Genomic DNA, 7,982 nt, shown 5'->3' with positions numbered 1-7,982 from the left:
CTTCTAGAATTTGTCCACAACCTTCTACAACTTCCATAACCTTCTACAATATCCACAACTTTCTACATTATTCATAACTTTCTAGAATTCTTCCCACACACCTCGATAAATGGAATGACAACCATTTATTTTTTATTTTTTCTATTATGCCACCTATGCACCTCGAAAATAGAAATCCCCTTTTCCTTTCTTTTCTCCTTTTTCCCCTTTTATTATTATTATTATTTCTCCTCTAATTTTTGTCACTTTCTCTCTCCTCCAGATTTTTTTTTCCAATAATTTTCCCATGCAAGATGCTATTGCATCACTTTCCTCGGTCACAACCACGATGCACCAAACACCACCGGAGTCGATACCAACAAGTCAAACCAAGAATCAAGAATGACCGCAGCTATCAAGTTAAAATAGCTCTGATACCAACTGTCATGAGGTCAGAGTAAAAAACCTGTGCGACACTACCTATGTACTTAGAACTACCTTAAGATACAAAACAAACTATGCCTACACCATTTATGCGAAACCCAGTTTACTTAACATGACAAGAAACAACATACATTCAAGAAACATAACCAACATAATACACCAATTTGGGTCAACACGGATTCAATACTCATAAAAGATAACAATCACTTATAGTATGCCACCCCATTGTAGCAAGTTGGATACCACCAAAAATACTTGCGCTACATTACAAACCCATTTGACATCTTGCCTAGATTAAAATCTCGTAGACTATCTATCTCAGTGTTGCCTTACAAAAATCACACCAAACTTAAGCAAAACTATACTATAGTATTACAACAATAACAAACTACTCCAATGCATCCTTCTTATCACTATTCCCATGTACAGAATGAATCCAGCATCTAGATTATATAGGCATAGCTCAAGATCTTTGGAAGATCTAAGTGATTTGCTATTGTCAGCTAACAACCCAACATATCAAGCATTGACAACCATTCAGTGAATGATCACGTTGCTCGGCCGTCGAATGCACTGCACAATGCAGATGCAGTCTCCCATCGAACTCAAGCCATCCAATTGTGATCCTTGTGCTGCGATCCAATCCAATTTGTGGCAAGCCATCGATTGCATTTCGAACCAGGTGTGTTTTCTCTTGAAGCATTTCGCCTTCAAGGAAACCAACTCACGTCAAGCTCAATAGTGTGCTAGTTGTGTCATACTGCTCATGCATATCGCTATGCAACCAACCTATTTTAAAGCCAAAATAACTCGCCTCGTTTCCTTGGATCTTGAGGACTCATGGGGTTCTTGGTTATCTTCATGGTGTGTGGAGATGGTTGCATCTTGAGGACTTATAGGGTTCTTGTTAAAGGTGTGGTTTATGCTTTCATTTGATATGTTATCCTTGGTGTTAGGATGGTTTTATTATTATGTCATGGTATACTCTTGATACACATTTAGAATTTTCACATATTATGGTATGTTTACATGGAACATGTTATCTCTTTAGTTGAGATGGTTCAGATCATGTTGTCATGTTTATGTTCCTAAGGCTATGTTTGGAACTTTGACATTGATCTTGGTTTAGTTTCTTTGTACTGAGTACATTGATCATTTTTTGAATACTTCATGATATATTTCTATGTTGCATTTGGAGTTGGTACGAATTGATTGGTTATAGGTGGTCATGGATACTTAGAGATGGTGGTGATGTTGATTTCTCTTGGATTAGAGAAGCATTTGTTGGAACAATTGTTTGGTTTCAGCAAGAAGTCTGAGTGACTTAATAGGAGATTGTTCTTAGATGAGTCTTGGTTAGAGACTTCGATATCTTGATGAACATTCTCATTCCCCACCCTTGGTCTACTTGGTAGTTTACTACTTGAGAGGTATAACCCATTGTTTCTTGCATGTGCATTATGTTTATGCTTATCTTTCATGGATATGGATCTTGAGCTATGGTACATGAGTTAGTTCTAGAGTGTTCATTTGAGAGATGATTTAGCATTGGTTATCTCCGTGGGTATATGTTGTTATGCTGGTTGAGTTTGAGAAATGGTTTTATATTGGGCATATTCCTTGGATTAGGAATGGTTATTCCTTGGTTTAGGAATGGTTTATGAGTTTGATCATCTTGTGAGAGACTTGCATCCATGATTAGTTATATGGTATGGCTTGGGTGTTGTTGTGGCTTCTTGTTGGTGTTTTATGGAGGAGATCATACTTGCATAATTTACATCTAGAGGTATGTGTAGAAGGACATGATACAGGTTATCATTTGCATGATTTCTCTTTGGTCTTGGTTATCTTCCTAGATGTTCAGTTTTATTTACATTGAATTTGAGATTAGTTAGAGATTGTGATCATTGGTTTGTGCTCATGTATGTCATGTGAGAGATGACATGGTTATTCCTTTATCTATTTCCTTTGTTGGTTGTGGAGAACATGGGAGAGTGTTGGAGACTTGTTATGTGAGTTGTTTTTGCAAGTTATTGATTTTTATGTATTGTGGATGTCCTTGATACTAAATGGATTCACTTCTTTGAGATGTTGTGAGTGGATTAGTTACAAATTTGATATCATCTTTTTTAGTGGGAGATTCTTGGTATATATGTGGTAGGTATTTCTCTTGAGGCTTATGATTGTAGGTTACCGATTGTATATGTTGATGATGTGAGATTCACTTGGTATAGCTTTGGAGGTATGGATAGTTGGATGGGTTGACACTTTCTATGGGTGTTATTTTAGCTATGGAATTTTGACAACTATAGATACATATGGTTACCTTTGGATCATTTTTGTGTGCTTGATATTTCAATTGGTACATGATTTTATGATCTTCTAATTTGACAAATTGTGCAACTTTTTCTTTGGATGGCTTCTATGTATGTCCAGTGACATTGGCATAATACGAGGTGACATCATTCATGTTTGAGAAGCTGGATACTTTGATTTTGTTGTAGGTACCATGATGGAACACTTGGTGTACTTTGATTCATGAAGGTGGATGTGCTACGAGGGATTGTTTCCTTGTTTATTTATGTGGTTACAAATTGACCCTACACAATGTATACAAGTGGGAGATTGTTGAGATAATGAGTGTTGCACACATTGCATAATATTTTTATATTGTATTATTTTATTTTATTATGTAATGTTACACCTACAAGAACCTAGATGGATGTGCAACATGTAAAGATTCCCATGGAATAGACCTGATGAATTGTATTGTAACATTGTGATAATATTGATGTAATTATTTAATATTGGGGAAAATAATTAAATGACTAATATTAAAAGTGTGGTCAATGAGTTAGGTAGCACATGGTTTTAGCACATGGTTTATTTAATACCACTTGTTGGTTTTGTGGGAGTTGCTATTATATAAGAAACCACAACAATAGTTGTAGATGCAAGAGAGAAGGGCAAAAGGCAAAGAGGAAAGTCAAGCAAGACTCGAGGCTTGATAGGTTAGCCAAGGTAACATTTGTGAAGATTGGAAGTATGGCATGGGATGTGTGGATTCATGCTTTTTCACATCGATTTCTTAGTTGTGGCTATGGCTTTGAAGGCTTACATGATTGTATAGCAATGGTGCTTTTGTTGAATAATACATAGTGATGGATACTTTTGGAGGTTGGGTTTTTCCCTCAATAAGGGTTTTCCAAGGTATATCTTGTGTCACATTTTTGTGGGTATGTTGTCTATTCTCTTGCATATGGGTTTCAATTACATATTTATTTCATATCTATTATGGGTTATGTGGAAACAATTATAATTTTTTGTTGCAAGTTCCTTACAAGACATGCAAGCGTCCTTGAATCACACACACACACACCCAATTTTCATATCGATTTCCTCTAAACAAGAAAATCCTTTATCTTATTTTGAGTTGCACAATTATTGATATTGGTGTGTTTCTCCATTTCATTGAAGGAACTCTAGGGCAACAATACTTAGATTGAGAGACATCACCAAAACTATCCAAGAACAAGGGATGCAAAAGTGTTCTTAGAATGCTAGGTGACACTTGCAAGTACATGCAAGTTTAGGCAAACTCTAAACATGTCCAATACACTATAACTTCCCAAATGCATTTCAAACACTCTAATACAATTTTAAATTAACTAAAATTATATTTAGACACTTTTCAACAATTTTGAATCATACACAAATTTGCTCATATTCCATTAGGGAATAAGACACCACATGAAACCATATAGGTTCATTTTGAGCACAAAAAGGAGTTTTCCTATGAAATAAAGTAAGTTCTAACAAATGCTTGACAAACTCCCAAAATAATTTCTTTCCCACCAAAAACAAAAGTCCTAAAGATTGTTAGACAATTGGCATAAAGGGAAGTTGACTACTTGTATCATTATTTATTAAAAATTATACCCCACGTGTAATTTAAAGTGAACACTTTTCAAAGTCAAAATTTGGGCATTTGCATTATCTCCATACCTCCAAATTTAACTGCTAGAGTTACTCCACTTCTTCTCATTAAATTTACAATCCCATTTTCTATTAAGCCTTGGATTTAATTCCAAGTTTGGGAAGAGTTTTAAGTAAAAAATGTTTGTAAGAAAGCAAAAGAAGGGGATTTTGCCAAATCAAAGCTAGCCTTCTAAGACATTGTACTGTGAAGGAATGCATAAGGAAGTCTATAGGAATAAATATTTTCATAGAAGTGACAAACCAGGTTTTGACCTATTATTTGAAAATTAAAAATAATTTTGGAACTTTTCCAATTAATCCAATCAAGTCATTTAAAGTCCAAAATGTCACTAAATTGTTGCATAATTTTCTTGAATAGATAGTGAACTTGTTTGTGAAAGATAACCATGAGACATTGACAATGATATTAACTAGATTATTCTATTAAATAAAAGCAACAAAACTAAACTCATGTTTTAAGGATTCCTACCTATTTGAAAATTGGCAAACTTGTGGTCAAACCTTCAAAATAAATTTTAAAGGTACGAAATTTTGACACAACATACAAGAGCCAACAAAATCTTATCAATGCATTCAACACTTTACCATTTGTTATTGTAGCAATAAGAGAAATGTGGTAGTGAACCAAAATTTCTGAGGTTTTGTTAGAGTAATTAGATATTTCCTAATTAACTCTAGTTTTCTTAAGCTAAACTTCAGGCAATGAATAATTAATTATTATGATGCAACCTAGGTTAGACCTTTTTAGGGTTTCAATCTCCTTTATAAGGATGTTCTCTCATTATAAAAATTCATTGAGATTGATTCACTTTTGATTATAGAAATTTAGCTTTTTGCTCATCAAGAATGTCTCATCTATGGATCTAGGAATTCTAGCCTCCATAGCTTTTGCTTCTCTCTTTCTATTACAGGTGTTTGCATGCAGGTGATTCTTGGGAGCTATGGGGTTGATCTTTTATCAACTTCAACATGGTATCAGATTTTTAGATCTTCATGCCCCTATTATGTTCTTGAGAGTTTTGGCATCAATTTTCAGATCTGAGCTTTCAACAATTTTTTATTGGATCTAGGGAGTCACTAATTTTGAAGGCGCTTTGGGAAAAAATAACATCATCATCGAGTTTAGAGTGCTGAAAATCCCCATTTTCATATAAAATAAATCTAGTTTAGATGCTGTTGAAATCTAAGGCAATTTTTTTGCACGCAAGGCTTTTTGCCCAACACGCAAATTGAGGCAACAATTTTTTATATTTTTTAATTAAAAAATAAAGAGGAGATGTGCTTGTTTGGGTTGTTTCTTTGAGCACCCCTGTCAGAAGTAGTTTTTTGGAGGTTCTATTATTTTTTGGGCCTGCTACTTTCTGATTGGTGGTTTTCATGCTCTCTCCCTGGCCTAACATCTTGTTATTGACATGGGAATTTGGTGGTCCATGTGATTTGGTGGTCATCCCTATCAGTAACTTCACTCTCTACCTATGTCTTTGGGAGAATTTGACTAGGACACATTTTTGGAAGGGAGTGGTTTGTGAATTTCTGACTAGTCTGGTTTTTTGGGCCTCCATTTCTCTCATACCCTTACTCTCTATCATGAGTCGCCCTTGCTCTCTGTCGTGAGTCTCCCTATTAGTGACCTTCTTTTTGCATGTACCCTTGAGTGGAAGTACTTTGTTGCATTGCAAGGAGGGCACGTTACTTGGAGGCAAGCATGGTCTTGGTTGTTTTGGCGTACATGGTGCAACATTTTGTTGGCATACATTCTAGCTTCTCATAGCCCAATCAATGACTCTCTCAGATTTTTACTCTCCTTGACCTTCACTCCTAGATTTTGAGCATCATGCCTCATCATCATCCATTGGCTCCGTTCTTTTTTGGTACCCAGTTTATGAGGAGGTTCAACATATTAAGTCATGGGTTTTAATTGGTTTATGAGGCATTTTTTTGGCATCAATTTCGCATCCCTTAGCTCTTGTGAAATCCACCAGTCCTCACTCCATGTCAACGCATAACACCTCCAATCTTGCCTTGATGACAATGATTTTATGGGTTCTTGGCAAATTCTGAAAGTATTTTTTGGCGATTTGCATTTTTTTTGACATCTGTTGTCTCTTCTTTTTGGAGACGGTGTCTTCCATTGGAGATACTTTTTTGTGTGGAGTTCTCAATAGTGATTTGATTTGGCCCCTGCCAAAATTGATAATGATCTCTATTTTTGGCATTTTGTTTTGCGCTCAAGTTCTTTTTGGGCTTCCTACCACCACATATGTGCATGCGCTTGGGCCCTGTATGAGTTTGGATGATGAAATTGCTATCAACTTTAAAGTCGACCTCCTTCTCAACGATTTGCGACCCTTTTTTTTTATGGAAGACACATTTTTTAAAGAAGTTTGTAGGCGTTGTGTGAGTTGATAGCGAGGAGGATACATTTTTTAGTGCCACCAATCTACTTCATTAATTGCTGCCTTACACCTTAAGGAGCTTGGAGCTACTCTAAGAGAGGTATCATTTGCAAGTTTCTCTCTTGGTTTGTCAACTTATTATGTGCTAGCATCATTTGAAGTTTCTTCCAATCTAGCACACTATGATAGTTTCTACAAGGTATTATGATGCATACTACAAATGTGCCCAGGAGGTTCAGACATAAGCTATAAAGACTTTAGTAAGGCTTTGGAGGAAATGGATATCCTGATTTTGCCTGCTACACCTACAACTGCGCTTGGATTTGTGGGATTTTTTTATGAAGTCATTGGTTTTAGCATGTTTTTATGAAGCCCTATGTTTGATCATCGACCCCACCATCATTTTGGTTGGTTTTGCCTATTGAGTATGGGCGGTTTTTTGCCCATCATAGGTGTTTTTTGGAATTTTTATGGCTATTTTGTCCGTATACCATTCCTTGCTTAGTGGATTTTGATTGCAAGGTTTTATTTTACCAAACAAATCTTTATTTGGCACATGCTTTTTGGCCACTGGATTTTTTTTTGGCACCAACTCTTTGCCCAACATGTATTTCTGACAATCATAATTTTTTTCTTGTAGGGGTCAATTTTTAGGCTTTTTTTTGCCTTAATGGCCATTTGACCATCAAATTTGGACTCATCACTTGTTGACATCAGTGCCATGTTAGCACTACATCAACATATCCTGTCACCTCTTCAAGTTCTATTTGGACCTACCTTCACGTTTTTGCTCATATCTCGAGTATATAGACTCTAGTTTCCAAAAATGAGATATCGACAGAAAGATGGTTCCAAGTGTCCCTTCCACGACATTAGCCTTATGATGTAATTGAGATTGATCACCTTTATACATACATATGTACTCTTTTGTGCATCTTGATCGTGGTCTCTTGACATGTAGTTCTTTTGGCCCACTTTCCAATTGCTTGTCACCTCACCCTTGTTTGCATTGGGGGGGGGGGGGGAGGGGGTTCTTTTGTTGTTTCTCATGCTTCCTTGGTTTGATTGATCAACTCTTCAGGCTTTGGTGTTTCATGCCATCTGTATCTTTGAGTTCAATTGTTTGTCTTTGTGTGCCTCCTGATTCAATGCAGATACAATCTT

This window comes from Cupressus sempervirens, chromosome 7, assembly GCF_028749045.1.
Source record: "Cupressus sempervirens isolate cs-2001-9-10 chromosome 7, ASM2874904v1, whole genome shotgun sequence".
Classification (NCBI taxonomy): domain Eukaryota; kingdom Viridiplantae; phylum Streptophyta; class Pinopsida; order Cupressales; family Cupressaceae; genus Cupressus; species Cupressus sempervirens.
This window is presented reverse-complemented; position numbering follows the sequence as displayed.